Here is a 23797-nt window from a genome sequence, read left to right as displayed (position 1 = left end):
AGTTTACTGGTCTTTGACAGGAAATTACATAAAATTTAAAAATCAGTATTGGGAGAATTGACATCTTAACAATATTGAGTCTTCTGATCCATGGACATGATTCTGTCTTAATTTATTCAGATCTTTAAAAATTTCTACCAGCAATGTTTTGTAGTTTTTAATGTATAGGTTTTACTCATATTTTGTTCACTTTATCCCTCAGTATTTCATATTTTTTGATGCTATTGAAATGTTATTTTTGAAGTTTCTTTTTTTTTTTTATAACGCGTGTGCTCTTAGAAATACAGTTGATTGTTGTGTAGTACTTATATCCAGCAGTTTTGCTAAATTCACTTGTTACTTCTGGTGGCTTTGTTGTAGATTCCTTGGGATTTTCTAGATTATTCTTTCTTTAAATAAAGGTACTTTTCCTTTTCCAATCTGAATTATTTTAATTTCTTTTTCTTCTCTTATTGTGCTGGCTCTGTCCCTCCATGTCAGTGAGTAGATGTTCCTGGTTATGGGGGGGAAATGGTACAGTCTTTCACCATTACTTGTAATGTTATCTGTAGATTTTTCATAGATGTTCTTTATCAGATTGATAAAGTTTCATTTTATTCTTATTTGCTGAGAGTTTTTATCATAATGAAGGTTTAATATTTTTAAATGCCTTTTCTACATTTATTCAGATGATTGATCATAAGGTTTTTCTTTTGTAGTCTGTTAATGTAGTGAATAACGTTGAATTACTTTCAAACGTTAAGCCAGCTTACCTTCTTGGGACGATCCATCCGTGGTGATCTTGTCTACTCTTGTTTAGCTATTGCTAAATTCAACTTGTTAATATTTTGTTAAGGGCTATTTCATCCTTGTTCAGGAGGGATATTGAGATATAGTTTTCTTCTAAAATCTTTGTCTCATTTTTTTTTTCTTTTTTTTCAAATTTTTTTTTTAAACTTATTTATTATTTATTTTTTTATTATTTATTTTTGGCTGTGTTGGGTCTTCGTTTCTGTGCGAGGGCTTTCTCTAGTTGTGGCAAGCGGGGGCCACTCTTCATCGCGGTGCGCGGGCCTCTCACTGTCGCGGCCTCTCCCGTTGTGGAGTGTAGGCTCCAGACGCGCAGGCTCAGTAGTTGTGGCTCACGGGCCTAGTTGCTCCGCGGCATGTGGGATCTTCCCAGACCAGGGCTCGAACCCGTGTCCCCTGCATTGGCAGGCAGATTCTCAACCACTGCGCCACCAGGGAAGCCCTGTCTCATTTTTATATTAGGCTAATGAAATGATTTTGGAAGTGTTCACCTCTTCTCTCTATTCTAGAAGAGTTTTTTTTAGAATTGGTGGTGTTATTTATGCCTTATGTGTTTGATCAAATTCACCAGTGAAGCCATTTGGGCCTGGGGTTTTCTTTGAGAAAAGTTTGTAAGCTGTGAATTCAGTTTCTTTAATAGATAGAGGCTTATTCGTGTTGTCTTTTTCTTCTTGAGTGATCTTTGGTAGTTTGTGTCTTTTAAGGAAATTGTCCATTTCATCTGAAATATCAAATTTATTAATATAAAACTGTTGGGTAATAATTGTAGGATCTGTGGTGATGTCACTCTTATTCCTGATGTTAGTAGTTATGTCTTCACTCTTTTTCTTGGTCAGTTTGGCTAGGGGCTTATCAATTTTATTGAGCTTTTCAAAGAACTAGCTTTTGGTTTTATTGATTTTTTTTTTTTTCTCTATAGTTTTATGTTTGTAATTTCACTGATACCAGCTCTTTAGGATTAGTACATGATACCAGTCAGAAAGGCGGTATTGTCTCCTTGCTGAATTTGTGCCAATAAACAGCAGTTATACTCCCTTTTCTTTATGGTGTTGGTGGGTCCTTTGTGATTCCGTATTTTCCCTTATGTTATAACATGACTTTGCCTTTACAAGTCTGTTTGTTTTACCAGGGTTGAACTCCTTAAGGTGAGGGGCTGTTTCATTCAGCTCTGTTTCCCCGGCTGGAGCACAGTCCTGGCACCTGGGCAGTCACTGTAGCAGGGTGCATGGGCAACTGAGCGTGTGAGTGACGGGGAGAAGGGCCATGTGCGAAAAGCCTATTTTTGCCTCTAGGGAGGTGATTAGAGAATTTGGGGAATGAGTCACTGTGGTGTAGAAGTAGTTACTTGTGTTTTAAGTGCAGATGTGTGGTATTTTTAATATTTTAGAATGTATAGTTTAAGCAAGTAAATATTCCTTTTGAAATGTGAATATATGCTATGGAGAATTGTGTTCCTTCCTAGGGAAATAAAAGTAGACTCTGCAGATAAGCTAAGGGCCGGGTTGGGGACAGAGCTGGCGACCTCCAGCTGAGGGGCGCGTTTAACCACTGATCTCTATTAGCAGGAATTGGAGGAAAACTGCAGGGAAATGGAAAGGTCAAGCTGAAAAAGAAAAAAAACTCATCAAGAAGATAGATCAAGGAATTGAAGGAGACTCTTCAGAAGCATTTTTTTTTAAATTATTAGCACCTTTAATTATTTATTTGTTTATTTATTTATTTATTTATGGTTGTGTTGGGTCTTCGTTTCTGTGCGAGGGCTTCCTCCAGTTGCGGCAAGTGGGGGCCACTCTTCATCGCAGTGCGCGGGCCTCTCACTGTCGCGGCCTCTCTTGTTGCGGAGCACAGGCTCCAGACGCGCAGGCTCAGTGGGTGTGGCTCAAGGGCCCAGCTGTTCCGTGGCATGTGGGATCCTCCCAGACCAGGGCTCGAACCCGTGTCCCCTGCATTAGCAGGCAGATTCTCAACCACTGTGCCACCAGGGAAGCCCAGAAGCATTTTTTAAAACTAGTACCAGGGTTTAAAAAAAAGTAAATGTCTGCCATGTTGAACTTGGAGGAGGCTAGTTCATATTGCAGCCAGGGACTGCCGGGGTAATATTCCTCAGCTTTACATCCGCACACCCTGATAAATGTATGTGTTATCTAGGGCCATGTCATGAGCCACCCCAAACTTAAAGTGGTTTAGAACAGTGTGTTGTGCCTCGCACAGTTGTGTGAGTGACGGGATTCGGCTGAACAGCTCTCCCGTGGAGCGTCTCAGGTCGTGGCAGGTAGAGTGGCCAGGCTGCAGTCATCTGAAGGCCGGACGTCCAGGTGCTTCCCTCCCGCAGCTGGCAGGCGACGCCAGCTGTTGGTGGCTGGGACCTCAGCTGAGAGCTTAGCCCGAGTTGTCGGCCATCTAGCCTACTTATAGCCTCGCCATGCATGGCTTGGGCTTCTTAGAGCTCCGGACGGGGTTGCCAGAGGGAGTGTGAGCGCTGCAAGAGGCTGGGCAGGACCTGCAGTGCTTCTTATGACTAGACTTGGAGGTCCGGGGCTGCCACTTCTGCTGCATTCCGTTGGTTGACTAAGTCACTGAGGTGAGCCCAGATTGAAGAGGAATGAATTGGACCCCCATCTCTCCATGGGGGGAGTAGCAGAGATATCGCCGTCATCTGCGTTATTTGAACTGGGATGAGCACAAACAAGGTTTCAGTATTTTATTACAGGGCATGCTGCTCTCTAGAGCACAGCAGCGTGGTCCAGTTAGGATTTTCCTACTTCACTCCCATACTTGGCTCTGAGTGCCCTTTGGGGGCTTCCGAAAATCAGTTGTGCTGTCACCAGTGGATATGGCAGAAGTGTTCTCTATGTCCTAATGGTAGATTTATAAGGGTATTTCAGAGAGGACAGTATTTCTCAAGACCTTAGCAGCAACCCTTCTGCATGCCTTTTCCTCGTCTTTATTGCTATGTTTTAATGGCTGTTTTGAAGGCTTTCAAGGTATGTAAATATTTGCTTTCTGCATGAATTCAACCTTATTACCTTCAGTATAAGCATCTTGTGGTCTGTTACTAATAGGAAGCAGCATATGTGAAAGCTCCTTTCTTGGGCTGGGAGAGGGAATGAAAGGCACGCGTCCTGTAAGTTTATTAGGCCAAGTCTATACAGATGAAGTGACCCGTCGGAAGAAACTGATGATGTTTTAATGGAAATGCATATGAAAGCAACAGTTATTTATTAACATCTGCTGTGTGTCAGATACTGTGCTTAGTAGTTGTCTTTTCCCCTAAATAGTAGGTATTCCTTTATACACTGAACTTATTTTTTTCAATAATCATGAAAAGTAGGTAGTATTTTCTCTATTTTTAAAAGTGAGTAAAGTTGTAACCAAGTGAATAACTAACTTACCTGAGGTCATGAGTGTAGAAATTGGCCATTCATTTTGTACTATCCTATCCAACTTCTCAAAAATATATTATTTGTTAGTAATCAGGTCATTGTCAGATGATTTACATGTGATGGTAAATCCACTGAATCACCATGGCACGGTGAAACTGTGTACCTTTTCTTTATGCTGCGCTGTGGTTTGTGGTTTGATTCTTAGGCTAATGTGTTCATTTAAGGATATTTCATGTCTCTATGAAGGGAATGAATGGGCTTCAAGATGTTCACAAACTCAAAGATGAAAAAAACCTGGTTGTGTTCTAGCCATATTGTATTGCTCTGCGGCACTGAAGCCGTAGGACGTAAAACACACTTTCTTTGGGAGTTTTGGGGGGATGATAAAGAGAGCTTTTGGTCATTAAGAAATGTCTCAGCAGCCTTCTCCTAAGTGGTTCATCCGCCCTACTGAGTTGTTCCTCCCCAGCAGACCCTCCTCTCTAGGGCGGCCAGAGTGATCTCCTAACAGCCAGACCTGAGCATATGATTCTTGTGCTGAAAACCTCTCAGCAAGTCTTAACTTGCCTGTCCATCGCTGACCCTGCAGTGGTCTCGATTGAGCTTTTGGGCTTGTCTTTCACAGCCTGTGGACCCCCAGCCAGAACACTCATCGCCTTTGCTGTAATTGTCTCCCTGATGCCTGCCTTCCCTGCTCTGCCTTAAGTTTCGGGATCACCGAATCTCTGTCTTGTTTCTGGAAGAACTCTGCAGCCAGCAGAGCCCCTGGCATGCAACAGGCATTCCATACATAGGTGAATGGAAATGATTTTGAGGGAGTAGGTAAAGATTATACTTGTTTTCTTCCTCTGTTGTTTGTTTTGACTATAAGTACACATGTGTTAATCATTTCTTCATTTAGTCATCTAAACTATAATGAGCATTTACTCTGAGGTGTAGAGGGTATGGAAGAGGTAAGAAAGACATTATTAACCTGTCCCCAGGTGCAGGGTCTGGAGCTGGGAGAAGACACCTTACTGGGAGTGCCGTCACAGCGGGGGCTCCGGCGCCCCTGTTTCCCTCTGTGCTGGACGGGCCTGGGTATTTGAAAGAATCCTCATTATCATAAACTTGGGGTAGTTCTGTTTCAGAGTGGTTCTGTTCATTGTGCTTTACTCTTAGAATTGACTTGCTTTTCCTATTTCTCTTACCCTACAACCCAGTTTTGGTGCCTATTCTAGCAGGTGGGCACCTGACTGTGCTGGAAGAAAGAGTTGGAAGATGGCAAAGAGCTTTGTGTTTGGGAAGGGTAGATATTTACAGTGTCTTTTTTTGGAGGGGGAGGGGTATCACCTTAGATGTGCGTAAATGAAATATAATAGCAATATAAATAGGTAACATAAGTATCTACTGCTTGTCGGGCACTGTTTATATTTGTTTTCTGTTTTAGTTGTGTACCACAGTGTGCATATTAGACATCATTATCTACATTTTGCCAATTAAAAGACAGAGTGTGAGAGATTAAGTAATTTGACCACAGTCATGCAGTTTTCTGTGTTGGAGATATAATTCAAGTCCACTTAACGCTTATTGTTAAGTCAATTTTTCTACTGATCCACTTTCTTGCTATTAAAATTCCTGAATTCTTGGCTATTTGTATATGTGTTTATCTATACAAAAAGGAAATTGCAGTTCTTATCTCTAACTTTGTCTTTCATTATAATTTCCTGTTTTTGAAGGTACAAAATTTTGGATACAGGATATGGCCAGCAGGTCATATTTTTGTTATGGCATAGTGTCTATACATCTTAGTTTTTAAAAAGTATTAATTTTTATTCCAGAGACACATCAGAGTGCCTTAAACTCATTTATCTTACTTACTTTCTCTTCCTGAGTTTTTAACCTTGCCTGGAGAGGGAGATTTACTCTGGATTTTATTTGATCAAAGAGACTTTTTATATTAGGTGGCAAGGAAAAAATATTTTTTAAATAGTTTCCTTTTATCTTGTTCTCCTCCCATGCTAGAGTTCTTTTTCTTTTTCTTTTTAACATCTTTATTGGAGTATAATTGCTTTACAATGGTGTGTTAGTTTCTGCTGTATAACAAAGTGAATAGCTGTATGTATACGTATATCCCCATATCTCCTCCCTCTTGCATCTCCCTCCCACCCTAACCCTATCCCACCCCTCTAGGTGGTCACAAAGCACCAAGCTGATCTCCCTGTGCTATGCGGCTGCTTCCCGCTAGCTATCTGTTTTACATTTGGTAGTATATATAAGTCCATGCCACTCTCTCACTTCGTCCCAGCTTACCCTTCCCCCTCCCTGTGTCCTCAAGTCCATTCTCTACGTCTGCTTCTTTATTCGTGTCCTGCCCCTAGGTTCTTCAGAACCATTTTTTTTTTTTTTTGTAGATTCCATATATATGTGTTAGCATACGATATTTGTTTTTCTCTTTCTGACTTACTTCACTGTGTATGACAGACTCTAGGTCCATCCATCTCACTACAAATAACTCAATTTTGTTTCTTTTTATGTCTGAGTAATATTCCATTGTATATATGTGCCACAACTTCTTTATCCATTCATCTGTCTATGGACACTTAGGTTGCTTCCATGTTCTGGCTATTGTAAATAGAGCTCATGCTAGAGTTCTTATCCCCTTTATGGTGCCACAAAGTTAAAATGAAAAAGAATTGTTACACTTAAAGTTTACCTTTGTTAGTTCTATGTTAGAATTAAGACTGTTATTTAATGGCTACAATGACTTTCAGGATTTTTTAATAGAAAATCGTATTCTCATACTTAATGATACTATATCTCTTTTATTACTATATCATTGATCCTAAAAAATCACTGCAGCTAAGGAAGGTGAGCCTTAGCCTCAGAAACATGAACAAAGGGATTTCAAGAAGAGATGAAAGTTAAGTCAGAAGTAGAACAATGGCAGTCGGGAAGAAATGTAGTTGATTGTGAGGAATTATAAGGCAGGATCTGGTAGTAGTTTGGCTATAGTCTATTTTTTTTTTTTTTAATAGGTTAGTTGAAAAGGAGTAATATTGGAGCCCTTTACAGTGTGGCGGAGACTGTATTTCCCCGCTGTGTCACTCAGGGTCCTTTGTTTTCAAAGAATGGAAACTGACCCTGGCTGACCAACAAAAACTTGAATTTGTCAGAGGATTTGAGGAGTTCATAGGGTTGATGGAAGATTAGAGGTAGGTTTTGAAATGGGCAGGGAGAAAGGCCACTCAGAAGAGGAGTTGTCTGTAAAGGAAGCAGAAGTCCACCCCATCCTCTTCTCAGAAGGCAGTTAGTTACCCATTGTAGACCTGGGCTGGGCTGGCGTGGGAAGAGAGAGAGAGCTCGGAAAATATTTACTAGAAGAAATGGAGTAAAATTCAGAGAACTTGTCATTTGGTCAGGGTCACTTAATAGTTCATGGCAAAAACCAACAGGGAACTCATATCTTACAGTTAAGACTCTTGTATATTCATTTATTCATTTAATACTTGCCATGTGCAAGACACTATCCCGAGTACTGAAATTTGGCCATGATTAAGACAGATGTAAACAATGATGGTAAATGTTGCAAGGTAGCATGGGGTGAATGCTTTGGAAGGATGAGTAAAATGATTATCCAGGAGTTAGTGGAAGCTTATATTAAGTGTATCACACTTTTATCACATGTGGGTGCAATACCTATTACTTTCACTTACTAGCTCCATAGACAAGAAAGTACCCTCCTTTGTTTTTCTACCTCCCTCAAAGATTAAGACAGTATATTTAAAAGTACCAAAAATATGTTTGTCTGCTTTTCAGGAGGCTGTCAATAAGTGCAGGCATTTAATTTATAAAACAAACAAAAACAAAAACAGCACTGGCTTAATTCTGAGCCCTTTTTTTCTTTTTTTGTAATATTTTCTTTCTTAGAATTTAGGGTCTTTGAACATATTCGGTTGGTGACTTATGAGCATACATAAAGGTGTGATGCCTTGGCATTCAGACTTTTGAAAGTCCAGGTAAAATATCAGTCATGATTCTTGTCATTGTTGGTTCTTGTTTTAGGCAAAGTTTTTTTCTTTTAACATATTATTTCTACGACTTGTAAAAATCATTTCTGGAAGAATCAGGTGTAGCAATTGAGCAAGAAACTTAAAAGGTATCAAAGAATGTTTAGGAGATCTGAATGCGTTTGAAGGAAATAGGCATGAATTCAACAGATTTAAGCTAGAAGTAGATTAGAGGAAAAGAAAAATGAAGTCACACATTTTTACCCATCCTTCAGTAAGATTTATATCTGTTTTACCAGTTAGTTATAGTTTATCATGTTTACCAAACATGTAGCTTATCACTCCTTTTCTTCCTGTCTTGTAGAAAAGTTGTAGTGTAGGGATTTTTTGGTTGTTCTTTCAGAGATGTTATATAACAGAATTTTCTTTAATATCTTATTTTTTAGTCTCAGAGTAAAATGACCTTGTATTTACAAGAAGGCATTGCGGGTGCTATTGTGTAATAATTCTCACTTTTTTCGGTGTTCAGCCCATGGCCTCAGATTTAATGTATAATGTGTGATTTTTTTCACTGAAATTCATACCAGCACATCTTGCACTTTTTGTGTGAATTATTGGAGTTTGAACATTTGCTTCACTCTTCTGATGTAGGTAGTTACAAGGGCCTGTAGAGGAGCTCAAGACCCACCTTTTCTTTATCACATTTTTTCATTCCTGTGCAGCTTTTATGTGACGTCTTTGTTTGTGAAAGTAGCTTAACCTTAGCGCAAACAGCTGCGGACGCTAAAGCACCAGTTCCAACACAGTAGCCGTGGGGCGCTGCCGTACAATGCCGCTTCTCTTCTTCTGAACCGTGACTGTCTTCCTGCTCCTGCCCCGTGTCAGTGCCTCCTGAGGCTCCAGCCCTGACAGAAAGAGCTGCTCACTCAGCAGAGCACTGAGAGTCTGTCTGCCCCACCTTCTCAGCCGCGTCACCAGATGCTCCCGCCTTTGCACCGTGTGGGGTTGTCGCACTCTGCTGCTCGGTGGCTTTGCAGACGTCACCACGGCCTGTGTGCACGGGGTGGCCCGTGTGCTCCCCTGCGTAGGACTCCCCTGCACGGAGCCAGGCCCGTTCATTCAGGCCCCGCTGGGGTACCGCCTGTCCGGAAGTTCCCCTTGATCTGCTGACCTGGAAGTGTTTACTGTGTCCTTTAAATTTTGTAATACTTCATTTGTACTTAAAATGTAAACTTCACGTTGTGAGTAGCCACGTGTAGTCTTTCCTAGAGTATGTGTTTCTTGAGAGTAGGGCCAGTGTCACTGTAGTACACAGTAGCGTACCCAGCGTTTCCTGAGCCCCGGTGGCCTGGCTCGAGTCCGTGCGTGCTCCACCAGCTGCTGCTCACGGCCGGCAGGTGTTCGCTAGGGAGCGTGGTTGGCACGTTGTCCGCACTCAGGGGCTGGTTGTTGAATGACCAAGAAGTGTCCGAACTTCGTGGCACCTCTTTCTGCTGTCACAGGCCTTTTCACGTCCTTTCTAGTGCTTAGCTGGATTCTAGATCTGTGCTGTGGTGGCTTCTAGCCACTTGGGGCTATTTACATTTACATTTTAATTCATTCACTCATTAAAATGAAACAAAAGTAAACGTTCAGTTCTCCAGCCACACAGGCTGCACCTCGGGTGCTCGGCAGCCACGCGTGGCAGAGACCGCTGTCGGGCTGCTCGGGTGCCGTTTCCACCCTCACAGAGGTTCCCCAGGATGGCGCTGGTGCAGGGGGCTCTGACTCCCATCTGAGTGGCCCCTGCGCACACGTGGAATGACTGTGTGCCGTGCTCCTAGCCCGGGAGTCACATGGCAGACCGGCGTCCTGTGTCAGAGTCATCCCAGAAGCACAGTTTTCTGCACACCTTGTGCAATTGCACGGTTCTGTGAGCTGTTGCAGAGAAAGTGTCCTTTACCCAGCACACCGCCCTCACTGCTCTGCGGAGGGAGCAGATCTTCTTTTCCTACAGAGCCCTGAGCCGGCCGAGCCCTGAAGGGCAAAGGGAAGGTCTAACCTGCCAGCCCTCTGTTAACTGCAGTTGGAAGGCTTCCCTGTAAGGACCAATGGCCCTGCAGCTTGCTTTCTTATCCCACTTAGAGGGACCCTCCCTCCCACACAGAACTCACCTCGGGGCCCTTGCTGTGGTCCCACTGATATTTGCGTAGCTCTTTCCGGTTGTGAATGGTTTTTCCCCCGTGGTCTCAATTTCCACCTCAACTATGGGAGGTAATAGGGAGTCCTCATTTGACAGGCAGTGAAACTGAGTTTCAGAGAGAGGATAAGCAACTCACCCAAGTGAATCCTAAGCAAGGAGTGAGTTAGGACAGAGGAGTTAAGGCCCTCCGATCTCATGTTCAGAGAGCTCCTGATTTGACCGTTGGTGCCCAGACCCTGCCCAGGGGTGGCACGACCACGACTGACCAGATTTCTCACTACAAGAGGATCTGGATGACTGTGACTGTGATTTCTTCTGACGATCTTTGCTTTAATTATATTAATAGTTAAATTTTCATTAAATTTGTATTAGCCTTCACTTCATATATGCCTGTGCTTGAATTAATATACAGAAATCTGGAGTGTGCAGGAGGCGAGAATTTGTTGTGTGTGGCGTCGAGGCAGGGCCCTTGAGGTGTATCATTAATCCCGGCAACTCCAGATGTAGGTCTCAGTATCCCTAATTGATAGTCCAGGGGACTGAGAGCCCGCTGACTCGCTTATTTTTTCCCAGTGTCATAGTGTAAGTAAGTGCTGGTCTGTGATTTGAACCCATGTTTTTATTACTTCAAGTCTCACTAAATTAAGCTCTTCTTTCCATATTATTATTAATTTATACACTCTCAATGCAGGTGTCAAAAGCTAGACAGTCGTGCTTGTCTGCAGGCTGTGGGTTAATGGGCTGCTCTGGGAGTGCCGTGAGCAAAAACAGGTGACAGAATAACTCGATTAAGCATTCACTTAGGGCTATTTTTGAACTTTCCTCTAAGCAGCTTAATTTTACATTCATTTTATGCTCATGTTTTGGCTTCATTTGTTCCCAAGCTTGAGATCATGGAATTTAAAGGACTTGGCTGGTTGTAGCATTTGTATGTAGTACCTGTAATACAGTTTCTTTGTCAGAGGCATAATTAACAATATGATATGAACATCTCCTGCCTTCTGGTATTCACAATACCAGACTTAATTAGTTTGTAAACTTAATTAGTTCTTGGAATAGCAAATGTTTTGAAGATGATAAACACTTTCCCTCTGAATAATGTGTTGAATGGTTATATATTCATGGAAATTTACTCTATGCGTCTCAAATTAGGATGCTGATAGGTCTGCTTCTCAAGGTAAACATCACCTGCAGTTGCATAGTCCCCGATTACATTGTCTTCCTGTGCTTTTCACAAGGGAAATCAGAGATGTAGCTCAGCTAATTCAGCCTCCAGGATATTCATTACGGTTACACTGAATAGAGACTGTCTATGCTAATGTCATTATGTAGGTGCCATTTCCCCAAACTCTGATGGTGATCATCATAGTATATGCTGGAGGTGGAGTGGGGAATAACAAGCACAGCACTCCCGCAGTAGTTGAGTTACCCCCTGTTCTCAGCTGTCCAAGTTGTGGTTGAGACCCAGGAAGCAAGCGAGAAAGCGCTCTCAGCAGGTGAAAGAGGTGCTGCCCAGGAAGGCCTTCTTACCATTCATGAATCACTGGTCTGAAATGTTTATTTGGGTTTCCAAGTAATACTGAACGAGAAGCATCAAATTAGAAGGTGCTGATGCCATTAGATTAGTGACTTCCAGCCCCCAGAGTTGGGGATAGGTCACATAAACCTGGGTGTCCCCCCATTTTTACACACGAAGAAAGGAGGGCTCAACGAAGCTAGTGACTTGCCAGAGACTCTCCTGTGGTCGAGCTGGGGCTGTGCCCCCCGACCCCTGTGTCCTCCTCACCACTTCACTGCCTGCCTGGTTTTGGCTGATGGGGGCCCAGCGTGGCGCCTGGCACATAGTACTGAGATGTGCAGCCTGTGGGTTCCAGGGACTTCCCACTGTGCTTCCAGGAACTTACCAAGGTGGTGTGTCCCTCAGCGTCTAGTCAGGTAAACAGGAATCACAGCAGGCATTTTTTAACAAAGGAGACTTAATATAAAGGATTGGTTAGGGAGGTGCTAGATGACTGAAAAAGCAAATGAGGAATACTGAAGTAACAGAAATAGTAACACAGGCTCTGCCACGAGCCAGCACCATCAGGGCTGGAGACGCAAAGAGAAGACACATAGGAGGAAGTGTTCTGTGGAGCTGGGACCAAGGCCCGTTGAGTCTGGTTACTCAGGAGCGTGTAAAGGGAGCTCAGAGGGCTGGGACTCGGGCCTCTGAGGAGAGGGTCCTGGCTTACTGACGAGGTGCAGAGAATGTGGGGGAAATGTGAAAATCAGTCACTGCCAGGATTTGGAAGCCCTGTTCTGTGTGCTGCCAGGAACTGGAGCAGAACGGAAGGAATGGTACCCCTGCCCGCCTCCTCCGGCACCCCAGATGCAGAAGCTATAGGGAAGCCCTGGCAGCGGAGAAAGGGGCTTGCAGATTCCCTGCCCAGCCTTCCCGATGGTGTGTATGGAGCTGAGAGATGATAGGTTAGTAACTGGCATAGATGGTTTGCTTATGGAAATGAAAGATAGATAGATGACTCCCATTTTGCTTAATTCGAACCTTGGGTGTTCTTAAAAGTTCATCAAGTCTTACTGGGCCTTTCCATGAAGAATATCATCATTCATTCTCACTCACTCAACAAATATTTTTTGAATGCATGTTACATTAATGATGCAGAACCAGGTACTGGGCATGTGGTGATTAATAACACAGTGTTATGTGTATAAGAGCTAGTCAGTGAGACAGATGACAGGGACGTGTGTAAATCTCAGGGTCGAGAGGAACCTTCAAGTTCAGCTTGCCATCAGGCGTTTGAATCCTCTCTAGAACATTCCTGCCAAGTGGGTCCAGCCTGTGCTGGTCAGGCCTCTGTAGATGAACTTAAAATCTCTTCAGGATAGCAAGTTCCCTCTTCAGAAAATGCTGTTTTTAGAATCTTCATCTCTAAAATGAGTGGTAGCTCCTTTCTCTATCTCTGCCTTTTAGTTTTAATTCTATGCCACTGGTCTTCTTAACCGACCAAATCTAATCTCTCTTTTGTATGACATGCAGAAATAATTGTATGTAAGTTAATGATTCTCTCTTGAATCATTTATCCTTTAGGATAAGCATTTCAGTTATTTCAGTTGGTTTTTTTAGATAGTACTTTTCAATTTTTTTCCATTATTTCCTCCCTTATAGAGCCTTTTAGACTTCTTTTTTTTTCTCTAATCATTCTCCTCCTCTCATCCCCCTTCCCCAATGAAATAGTGATACTTTACATCTACTGTATATCTGATTATGTGTGGGGACCATTTGGTGAGCCAGTAACCATTGTTGCTGTGAAAATTGGTAGATGCTTGAACGTCTAGGGGAACACATCTCTGGATTCCTGTCCATGTTATTAGTCTCTGTGTTCTCATCTTAGTTTGTTACTCATTCATAGAATAGATCAATAAATTATCCCACCTCTATGTTTAAGAAAAGAGAATAGAGGACAGTCAGACATTAACCTAACATGCTAGTTGTTAGTTTTAGTCAAAGTAATGCTCTGTATTTATCCTTTGATTGTGTCGCATTTACCTGGATAGGCCATGCGGTGCAGTTCTGTGAAGTTAAAAGTTATCTGTACTTTCAGCCTTAAAATAGATGGCCCAGTTGTCAGTAGATTTGACAAGTGGAACCCACTAGAGTGCATGATTGCTTAACCAGATACTTCATGGTTGAAGGACAAAACGAAAACAGAAGAATGCTGTTTACTGGCCTCAGTGTAGTTATTTTTCTGTAAGACCCTAGATGATTTTAATGTACAGCTTGGTCTAGAATGTGAAGATCTATACGTAACTTGACAAATCCCTTTAAGAAAACCCCCAGTGGGAATGTCCACTGTGGAGAGATAGCATCTGACTCATAAGGAGAAGGAAAATATGAAATGTGACTGGAGAATGACCAAGTACGGATAACACATCCTGGCTTTAAATTGATGTGGGAAGGTGTCCTCATTTTCAATACTTGTATGTATCTGTGTAGAGATATATCCTGTCCTCAGAGGCTGTGACTATTAAATAGGGTGTACAGCTGGATTGTTTATCAGTGTTTTAACTTTCTATGATGATTAAACCTAAGTGACAAAATATGTTTCTGCTGTAATTGTATTTTGTTTTTAAAAAGTGTTTTATGCTTGTTTGGCAGTTTTTAGGTAGCTTAGAAGAGCATTGAGTTGTGAGGGAAATATAATATTCTAGGCATCTTGTATGTTTTGTACTCATATTAAGCTGCATTTTTTTTAGTGATGTTTATTATTCTAGCATATCTCTCATGATTTCGTCAATATGCCTTTTAAACAGCATCAGAGTCAGTGTTCTTGGGGATCTGGTTGCAATCCTTGATCATGCTATTTATTTTTAGAATTATTTTTATAAAGGTGAACCTGTAAGTAATCATCATATGAAAAAATATGATTTAATGTCTTAAGGATTATTTTCCCCCAATTATTCTAACTCTTTGCTGCATAAATAGGGACTGGCTATGATTCTGAAACTGACCTAAAAATGTAGAGCCAAAGCATGATCGTATCCTACTTTGAATTTATTTTGAACAGTCTGTCACACCCATAGAGTTTGTATTATTGTATATCTAACCAATAGAAAATATTCATTGGTAATCTTATTAGATATTAAAGTAACAGAGAGCAAAATGCTTGTATTATATGGTTGTTATAGAATATCATTAGTACAGTCATATTTCTCCCTCAGAGTGTGATAATGCCAGCGGGATAAATGAGAAAGACATTGAATCTTCACACAAAGGAAATGGGTTTTACAATGAGTGCAGTCTGAACAGAACTAATCTCTTTCTTGGATCATTACTTCACCTAATCATAAAACCTTTTTTTAATTCAAATCCTTGCAGGGTTCTAATTGGTGACCTCTGGAGCCTGATAATTGTTTAAGATAGCTGGTCTTTTGCAGTATACTTAATGATGTTTGCAATTAAAAGTGAGAAATGTGGTTTAACCCTTAGGCAGGTAAAACTAAACAGTAGATTTTCCTTTTTTTGTCTTTAGTAGTTAATCCCTTTCCTCCTCCCAGTAGTTACTGACTTAAGTCATTATTGACTTAAATTAACCTGATGTATTGTTGTCTTCATTTAGTCTGTGGGTTTATCGAATCTTCATTTAACAAATGCATTGGGATACATTAAGAATAATCCTGGGCTTCCCTGGTGGCGCAGTAGTTAAGAATCTGCCTGCCAACGCAGGGGACACGGGTTCGAGCCCTGGCCCGGGAAGATCCCACATGCCGCGGAGCAACTAAGCCTGTGCGCCACAACTACTGAGCCTGCGCTCTAGAGCCCACGAGCCACAACTACTGAAGCCCGCGCGCCTAGAGCCCGTGCTCCGCAACAAGAGAAGCCACCGCAGTGAGAGGCCCGCGCACCGCAACGAAGAGTAGCCCCCGCTCTCCGCAACTAGAGAAAACCCGCGTGCAGCAACGAAGACCCAATGCAGCCAAAAATAAATAAATAAAATAAATAAATTTAAAAAAAAAAAAGAATAATCCTGAATCCTTTGGAATAGCCAAGGGATTGGTCAGTTTGTGTTGGCAAGAACTCCTAGCCTCTTCTTTCTCCGTTGTTTAGGTTCATCTTTCTGCCTTTTTTGGGTGATTTAAGTAGAAGCTGAGACATTTCTTTGCAACCAGTTTCAATAAATACTTATTTCAGAACTTTCCTTATTACCAGATGAAAGTGAGTCAAGAGAGAAATTTGCCAGTGTGAACCATTAGGACTGGTAAAGCTGGGGGACCCTGAGCCCTGATCGTTTGTTGTGCCTAGAAGCATCCTGGAAATTAGTTTGCACTGTTGTACTTTTATTATGTTTTTGTCTTCCTCTGTTGCTCCTGTTATGTTTCTCAGTAAACAGCGGGCATTCAATGAATGCAGTTGAGGACTATTCCTATAAAATTCTGTTCATATATTGGAGGTGGAATTTAATCTGTTATGTTACCTGTTGGCTCAGAAGGTTTTGTTTTGTTTTGAAGTGTCGACAAAAATTAATCAGTCAATCTGAAATTTTATTTGAGCCAAATTGAGGGTTATAACCCAGGAACAAACTCTCAGAAAGTTCTGGGAACTGTTCTGCCGGTTCAGGCTCCAGAGGTCACGTATATAAACCAAAGCACAGTTATATACGTTTTTGAGACAGAGAGCTGTATTTTAAATGATATATTATTGACAGTTTACACAATCTAGATCTAAGCTTACAAAGCAGGTAGTGAGCCATGGGTCAACGTGACCCCTTACAAGATTAAGAAGGAAGGTTATCTTTTAAGGAGTTGTCTTGTTGATTCTAGAATGTTGCTCCTTATGGTTGAGCAAGTATTTCTGCCAGTGGGGAGGTTTGGTTGATGCATAATGCAGTTACACAATGCACAGTAGAGGGGAGAGAGGAGGCCAAAGGGCAGAGAAAAATTTTTATGTTTAAAGTTTTCTTTTCTTGCCATAAAATATGAATTTTATTTCACAGAAGCCAGTTGTGAGTATTTTGAAGGAGACGCAAACCTTTTGAGAGTCAGACAATCCTGCAGTCAAACTTTAGCTCTGCCACTTATTAGGTATATAGGAGAAAAGGGGATGATAATTCCTGTCCCAGCACTCTGAGAAGTTGTGTGGACTTCGTGTATGCAAAGCCTCCAGGGTAGTGTCTAGAATATTGTAATTGTTCAACTTGTTAGATTCCTTCTACCAATTTTAAGGAACATCTCACCTCTGATTTACATTCCTTGGTGTTTTCGGTTTTAAAATTATAAAAACCCTTTGCAATCAGAAGTTTACTTTGAAAATTGTTAGACTTTAGTACCAAAATCCAGTAACCTCCTCATTTCTGAAGGTCTTTGAGTCTTTCCCCTTGTTTAGATGATAAATTTACATTTCACTAGGGCATTGAATGATCAACATGTCTTATCTTTGTATTTTTCTTTTTTCTGCCATGATGCCTTTTGTTTGGTGAATGACTGCATATATTTAAGGGGATGAAAAGGGGCCAGTACACTGGAAGCGTTTTTTTTCTCTTAAAAATAATTTGATAAAATTTGTTATAATAATTCTGAGTAGTGCTCAGAATTTTTTGGTTACCTGGATTTGAATTTGTAGAATCATATTGCTTTCACAAATTCTTCTTGAAATCCGTTCTACAGTGAGATACATGTAAATCAGTCATCACAATTTAGGCTTTGTATTAAGTAAATAAGAATAACTGTATTTGCATTATGTGTTATAGTTTTCAAAGCACTTTGATAAACATCATTTCTTTTGATACTTGTAATAACTTGGTTAGTTTCCCCCAAAACTAAGTAATAATCCAAAGAATTTTTTCTCACTCAACATCAAGATCCCTTTACTACAGTGATACTAAGAAGCTGGAGGGGAGCATGGCTTTAGGAATCAGATACACTGGGGTTGGAATCCTAGATCCGGGTCTGCTCTGGGATCTTAGCTGAATCACTGGATTCTGTAAGCAGCTGTTTCCTTTCTGTAAAATGAAGATTACATCTACTCTGCTGCATGGTTACAAGGATTAAATACCTGGACAATAGTTAGTAAATAAATTCCAGCTGCCAGTATTATTGTTATATTTTTGTTAATTAGCCATGATGGGTAGAATTACAGTTGACTGTTGAACAACATGGGTTTGGACTGTACAGGTCCACTTTTACGCAGATTTTTTGAAAATAGAAAATAATGGTTTTCTCCGCAGGTGCGGAACCGTGGATACAGAGGAACTGTGGATACGGAGGGCCAAGTATAAGTTATATACTGAGTTTGGACTGTGGGGAGGATCAGCGCCCTCGACCCCCTCCTTGTTCGAGGGTCAGCTGTAATTCCTTCCTCCCTCCCTCCTTATCGATCTTTCTTCCTCCCTGGAGGAATTTGACTGTCATTTCCTTGTGTGTATGTTTTAATCTTATGCGTTGTGTATATATTTAAGGATACTTTGCATACAACTATTAGCACTGTCTTCATAAAAAGAGGTTTACTTCCAAGCATTTTAATATTTAAAGTATTGACTGTTTTTTGCTCCCTGGATGGTATATTTTTGTGTATTTTATGATAAGCTTATTCTTATTAGATAGTGATATACATCTCTATTCTGCTGTGCCGTTTATTTCTGTTTATGGAAGATTATTTGCAAGATCATGAGCTGTGTGAATCAGTCTAGTCTGGGCAGATTTTAGTGCACTCAACTCTGGTTTGAATCTAATAGGTGTTCTGTTAGGTTTGGATTGCTTAAATAAAATAACTCCTTTATGAAAACATTTGTCATGTTGCAGGTTAAGGAATATCTTTTCTGACCAGAAGGCACAGTAACATTTTAGTAATCTGTCAAACAGAATTTACAATGGCCGTGACCACTATATATATTTTAAGATCATTTTAAATCCTCCAACTAGGCTCTTGTATTATTTTGAAATAGCTCTCTGAATGTTGAGCATGTAGGTATTATCATTCTGCTTATGTGGACTTCTTGTTTCATTATAGATCCAGGCTAACCCCTGTCCTTTCGTAAGTTCACACATAGTTAAGGTCCTTGGGAAAGGGCGGGGGGCGGCTTTTGACCATATTACTGTCTGCCCTAGTACTTAATTGTGCAGGCTGATTTGTATTATTTATACTTCTCTGAACCTTTCGTGAATTTTTATTACATAGCTTTTAAACAGCTAATGAAACAGGCTTTAATGTTAGCTGAATCTTAGTGTGAATCCTGCCTTGGTACTTAGGAACTGTCTAACCTTTGGCAAGCTTCGAACCCATTTGAATCCGCGGGGTCTTATTCTGTAAAATGAAGGTGATAGATCATAAGTTCATTAGAATAAAGAGGGACCTTAAGTCAAACATGCAGCCCTTAACCTGGTGAATCATTGTCAACAAAGTCATAATAATTATTATTTACTTCGTAATGTCGTAATAAGTGATCTCTAAAATGATTTTCGTTACTTTTCAGTATTTTGCTGCGTAATATTATATGTGGTGTAAGCGCAAAAGGAAGTTTTGTGTGTATAGGAGGCATCAGACACTGAAGCTTCCTTAGTTACCAAAGCTGTGGGGCTGGACTGCTGCTTTCTGCCTCACCAGGCCCTCTTTCCCCCTCCTCCGCTCTGTGCCCGGGGCTGATGCGGGTGCCTGAGGACTGCATCCGCGGACACTGTCCCCCTCTGGCTTCTGCTTGGGGTGCCCCTCCCCCGTGGAGCCACCAGCAGCAGGTCTGCAGGAGGAAGTGAGATCCCAGTGTGTGTTCTCTTTGGCTTCCTCCCGGTTAGGTTAGCACAGGCTGGCTGCTTCCTCTGGGGCAGTTGCAACCCCTGCCAGGCTGCCCTCTCCATACAGTCTCTCTTTCCCTTTCCTTGCCCCTTCCTGCTTCCCAGCTTTGTTAAGACCACGAAAGGAGTTAAGGGTGGGGAGGGGACTGACAGTCTGTTGGAGAAGATGGACATTTAGTAGGAAGTTAACACCTGTGGTGAGTATCATGCTAGAATGCTGCGTTGTTTTGGGTAACTAGTCTGGGAATTCAAAGACAGTCTTTCTAGGAAGTGGAATTTAGGCAGAGGCACCAAAGAGGAGGCTGTTATTCGGGGGAAAGTCCCCAGAAGTGTTCCAGTCTTGGGGAGCAAGCGCAGAAGCCTGAACCTCGGTGAGCTGGTGCTTTAGAAGCCGTGAAAAGCTGGGCACTAGGGGTAGAGGGCAAGGGAGGGGAGAGGCGTGTAGGGCACGCCCGTGTGTTTGCTCTAGCCGGGTGTCCTGTGGGCTTGATGCCTCCTCTGAGTACGAAGGGTTTGCCTCTCTGATGGCTTTCTGTCCAAATAGAAATAAGCCCTCTAGTTCCATCCCTCATGGGTTGTTCATGGGACAGATTGTCGCATCATCCAGCTGTGATGTCCTCTGTGCTCTCTCTCCACCTTGCGTGCTTCCCATTTCTGCTCAGGCCCCCCTTTCCTTGAGGAAGGCGCTCATCACGTCACTCCTTAGCTGACAGCTTTCAGTATCTCCCTGTTGTTACTGAACCCTTAGTATATCAGTGTTGACATTAAGAACCTGGCCTGCCTTTTCACGCTTTTGTCCTCATTTCTCCTCTGTGTTGGCCGCAGAGAACTACCCCCTCTTCTCACCCTGGTTCTTTCTGCAGGAACCCAGGATGTGGGGTGAGGAAATGGAGTCCATGTCTCAGCTTGTTCACTGACTGGCTCTGCAGTGGCAGGAGCTCGTCATGATTACTTGTGTGATTTATTCTATTTTGTACTGTTAAAGGAGAAAAGGGGGGGGGGGAAGTAAAACTCCATGTATCAACTGTACAGTCTAACTGGTCAGATGAGGGAATGTGAACTGGTGTTACCCAGGGCTACTTTACTTCATTGAAGAACTCATCGGCTCTTTGCCCGGCAAACTCTGTTCCTCATCCTTTAAGAACTTAGCACGCATTTGCTAGCTTTTTGAATAATTTTCCAAGTTCCAAAGCTGTTAGTCCCTTTTCTGCAACACTGTGTACATTATATTAAATTCGTCTGTTTACATGCCACAGATTCTGTGTATTTTCTTCCCAGCACCCAGTACAGTTTCTCCAATGTATCAGACCGCAGTCATTGTTTTTTGGATAGATACCTGTTCCTCTCTCCCTCACTACGTGAACCCCATTGCATTGGAAGTATTATTGGATTGTCAAAATAAAATATTGTGCATGTAGTTTCCAGAAACACACCTGTTGCTTCAAGTGGGATAGGCAGTCCAGGTAAATTCCTCATCACAGTTTCAGTGAAAGAATATTTTAATGAAGAATTTAAATGAATGATCACGAGAGAGTCAAGCTCTGGATTTTCAGCCAAGACGCAAAATATAAACATGGCAATCTCTGTATACATTCTTATTTTATTCTGTTTCAATATTAAAAAAAAAATTCTGCCAAAGCGTTTAAAGATTTAAAATTTGAAGAGTAAAATATTCACATAATTCAAAATTTTAGAACAATGTAAAAGAGAGATACCGCGAAAGTCTCCTATTCCTGTTTCTTATCCACTGCATTTCCCCCTTGACAATTAATCACTGTTACTCATTTCTTATATAGAAGAAGTGAGCTATTTTCTGTGCATATACAAGTGAATATGAACATATATTCTTATACTGTTTTACACTGTGTATGTGCGTACGTGTACTAAACAGTTATTTGGTGGAGACCTTTTCCTATCAGAACATAAAGAGTTTCCTGATGTTGTAAAGTAGCTGTATGTGATTTCGTTGTATGGCTGTGCCCTAGCTTAGTAACCAGGTTCTTAATTATAGACATTTAGATGATTTCCAGTGTTTTGCTATTAAAGACAGTGCTTTAAATGGATAACTTTGTATATAATATTTTATAATCTATCCAAGTATATTTGTAGGGTAAATTTGTAGAAATGGAGTTGCTGGGACAAAGGAAAATGTCAGTTTAGATGTGCTTGATTCTGTGAGAGAATTTAAGCAGTCTTAATGAAAATTTACTAAATTTTTTTATATTGGAAATTTAACTTATTTAAATTCAAAGATTATTTTGCTGTGTTTTAGAGGATTAGTGGATTTTAGTATATTTGGTAGGCTATAATGTAAGTGGCCATTGCTTAGGGAGGCTCTGTACGGGACCAAGACAGAAACAAAAAGAAATGGAAAAACAAAAGCCAAAAAAGACATAACTGACACCAGATTTCCAGGTTGACAGAAATTTGGTGTCCATGGTTTGAAAACAGCATTTTAATCCCCTCCATCATCTAAAACCTAATCACACATTTGCTTATTATTTCTGTGCTGGGAGATGGCATTGGTACATTAAACTGTATGTAACAAATGTAATCTAGGGATTAGTGAAAGTCAAATCCCCTATGTGTTCCACCTTGAGCATCTGGCTGGATTTTCTATGGTTGGCCTTCATATGCTCCAATTTACTAAAAGGTTAAATCCACCTTGGTAGGTGTCCAGTGCCCTCCCTTCCCTAAGGAAGACCGGAGAGGTAGTAGCCTGAGTTTTAGAATATGAAACTCCCAGTCAGGGACAGTTTCAAGATTTCATTAAATCATCTTGTGCACTTCCTGTTATTTTGCATTTTACTTTACTGGACTTCATAAAAACATCAACCTACTTATTGTCTTCAATCAAGAAGAAAATGCACAATTGTTGATTGAACAACGCCTAAAAAAACAGAAGTTTTGAGCAGTTTTGAATGTTATCACAGGAGGTCACAGGGGCCTGAGCTGTGCTGAAAACCAGATCTGTTTGATGCCAGTGACAGGGATGGGGCTCTTTCCATTGCTATGTGGTGTGTTAGGTCCAGTACATGCAAACCTACATGCTTTAACATGACATCAGGCTTTAAACTTTTTTCTTAAATAAATCTTAAACAGTGAAGTATTATATTTCAACATATTTCAAAGCTTACTTAATGTAACAACTAGGTATTTTAGCAATATAAGATTTGCAAAGTTGACTGGAGAGGAAATTAGGTATTTTATATATTTTTTCTTTTAAATTTTACTTTCCTCTTTAAAATCATAGGCATATCTCAAACTTTAATATATGGTAAAATATATAATTTTTTCTAATTTTTTAATCTTACCTTTATGACTTAACATGTTACTTCAAATGTTAAACGTCACTGATGCAAGGAATAACATTTTGAATGCCGATTAGGGAATTAAATATTAAATTATGCATCTAAGTTCTCAAAATTATAAAAATGCTTTGTTATTTTAAAAGAAAATAGGTAGTTAAATCTGTTTTGACAAATGTATACGTAACATTAAAAATTCTTTATTCTAGGAAGTTTCAGTGTACCTAATTTTGTTGTCTTCTAACTCGCTAAAGGTATTCCCGATTATAGCATAAATGGATAAAGAAAAATAAAATGTAGAATTTATTTTCTTCTACTCATTAAAGCTGAAGTCAGTGGAGCAGGTGACATGTGACTTATTGCTTTTTACTGAGGAAAACAAAGCTAATTTAGCTCATATCCACCATTAGTTCTACAATTTTCAAACACATTGTATATGTGCATGCCCGTGTACTAATTTATTCATGGAAAACTTCTGAAAGAGTATATAACATTCTGTATTATTACCTCTGGAGTATGGGTATAGGAGAAACTTTCTTTTACTTTTATATTCTATGATACTGTTTTAACTTTTCACCATATGTATATTTTATTTTTATAGAAAAATGTCAAAATTAAAAGTACCCTTGAAGAATTTTTTCCCGCAACAATAATAAGAATTATCTATGTAAATGTTTACATTTCACATACTTCTGTTTCAGTGTATATTGTTCCCATGCAGATTCTATATAGAATGATCAGTTTTACAGGATCAAAACTTAGGATAATACAAGAAAGCAAACAAAATGATCAGCTCATTTGGAGACTTAGTAATTATCTTTATTTTTAGAAGCTTTGGTCGGAAGCTGCAGAGCTAAGCTAGAAATG

General features: G+C 40.6%; 1 protein-coding gene across 2 annotated transcripts in view; it reads left to right on the top strand.

Moving 5' to 3' along the window:
* KHDRBS3 (KH RNA binding domain containing, signal transduction associated 3) overlaps positions 1–23797 on the top strand; it is a 165712-nt gene that overhangs the window by 28426 nt on the left and 113489 nt on the right. The gene's annotated exons all lie outside the window — the stretch shown is intronic.

Source organism: Balaenoptera ricei, chromosome 17 (genome assembly GCF_028023285.1).
Source record: "Balaenoptera ricei isolate mBalRic1 chromosome 17, mBalRic1.hap2, whole genome shotgun sequence".
NCBI classification, from domain to species: domain Eukaryota; kingdom Metazoa; phylum Chordata; class Mammalia; order Artiodactyla; family Balaenopteridae; genus Balaenoptera; species Balaenoptera ricei.
This window is presented reverse-complemented; position numbering and strand designations above follow the sequence as displayed.